The sequence below is a fragment of the Gossypium arboreum genome, chromosome 8, assembly GCF_025698485.1.
Source record: "Gossypium arboreum isolate Shixiya-1 chromosome 8, ASM2569848v2, whole genome shotgun sequence".
Classification (NCBI taxonomy): Eukaryota; Viridiplantae; Streptophyta; class Magnoliopsida; order Malvales; family Malvaceae; genus Gossypium; species Gossypium arboreum.
Genome location: NC_069077.1, coordinates 52,342,822 through 52,344,608, shown reverse-complemented (window position 1 = coordinate 52,344,608; position 1,787 = coordinate 52,342,822). Strand labels below are relative to the sequence as shown.

Sequence of the window (1,787 nt, the reverse complement as noted above, 5' to 3'; positions counted from 1 at the left end):
GTTGAATTGACATAGAGATATAGTTAAGAGATAAATGGATTTTGGTCGGTGAGTATTTTCATAAGTTAGCAAATTTCCGTGTTCCCAAGAATTAAATTTGTAACAAACATGAACATGGTTCTGATAATGTTAAGTTAAAGAATGCAATTGATCTAGCACATTTATTTGATATTGATTAAAACTTGTTTTGAAATCGTGCATTGGATATTGTTATTTTTATTTTATTTTACTTAGTTTAACTTTTAATCTTAATTAAGCCTCTTTTCAAATCATCAAATTTTCACCACCAACTTGTTAAATTATTTTATTTCATAAATATTACTTTGCACAGTTCCTGTGGGTACGATAACTTGTCATTTACTTGTCACTTTATTACTTGTTGCGATTGCGTACACTTACACATTTCCATCGTTCCAAGTTTTTGGAGTCATTGTTAGGGACTATTTTAAAATTCATTATTTGTGAAATTGTTAATTTTGCTTTTTGGTTTATTTTTCTTTTCAATTTTAACTTAATTAATTTTTCTATAATTGTTTCAGGTGTTTATGAGTATTGATTGAATTATCAATTTACTCCCCGTAGATCCCTAAAATTGAAAGAACTTTTCAACAAAGAAAAAGACAAGCAAGTCAAAGAAGGACCAAAGAGATGAACTTCAAATATCCGAATCAAGGAAATGGAGAAAACCCTCCTTAAAATCCTATCCTTATTGTTGATTATAGGGATAGAGCCTTAAGATAGTATCCCATGCCAGTGTTTCATGAGCTTAATCCAAGTATTAGGAGACCCGAAATCGAAGCACAACAATTAGAGCTGAAGCCAATGAAGTTCCAAATGTCTCAGACAATGGAAAATTCAGTGGAATGCCTACCGAAGACCCTTACCTTCACTTAAGACTGTTTATGGAGGTGAGAAATTCTTTCAAGCTAGCTGGAGTACCTGAAGATGCACTACGGTTAAATTTGTTCCCATATTCGCTAATGAATAGAGCTTGAGCTTGGTTGAACTTATTGCCACCACATTCCATTACCACATGGCAGGTGTTAGCAGCAAGATTCCTTATGAAATACTTCCCACCTAGCAAGTATGCTAAGTTGAGGAACGGGATCACTACTTTCCAACAAATGGATGACGACTCCTTATTTAAGGCATGAGAAAGATACAAAGAAATATTACGGAAGTGCCCTCATCATGGAATCCCGTATTGCATTCAACTTAAGACATTCTATAATGGTTTCAATGCTCACATGAGAATGGTAGCAGACGCATCAGCTAATAGAGCTCTCCTTTCTAAGCTTATAATGAGGCCTATGAAATCATTGAAAGAATTGCCAGCAATAATTATCAATGGCCAACCAATCGAGTAGTGTCAGGAAGATGAGTCACTGGAGTTCATGAAGTGGATGGTCTCACTTCACTAGCATCTCAGGTATCTTTGATTTCTTCAATACTTAAAAATTTTACCACTAATGGGTTTAATAATTTTGTAGCTCAACCACCGAATCAATAGGAAAATGTAGCTTATGTTTATTGTGGGGAAGGAAACTTGTTTAAAGAATGTCCATTAAACCCAGAATCTATGTATTACATGGGTAACCAAAACCGAGGTAAGCAAGGACTGCAATCCAATTTTTATAACCCACCTTAATTTCTCCTGGAGTAACCAAGGATCAGGGCCTAGTAATACTTATGCACAACCTAGACCGAGCTAGCCAACTGAATTTATCCAATAAGTTCAAGAACCAATCTAAGTTGAACCATCCAATAGTTTGGAAAACCTGTTCAAG

General features: G+C 34.8%; 1 non-coding gene across 1 annotated transcript; it reads right to left on the bottom strand.

Annotated features, from left to right (window-relative positions):
• Nucleotides 1-1,091: 1,091 nt before the first annotated feature.
• Nucleotides 1,092-1,198, bottom strand: LOC128280288 (small nucleolar RNA R71). The gene has a single exon (XR_008270468.1). It is a non-coding gene; the product is annotated as a small nucleolar RNA R71 (small nucleolar RNA).
• Nucleotides 1,199-1,787: the final 589 nt, after the last annotated feature.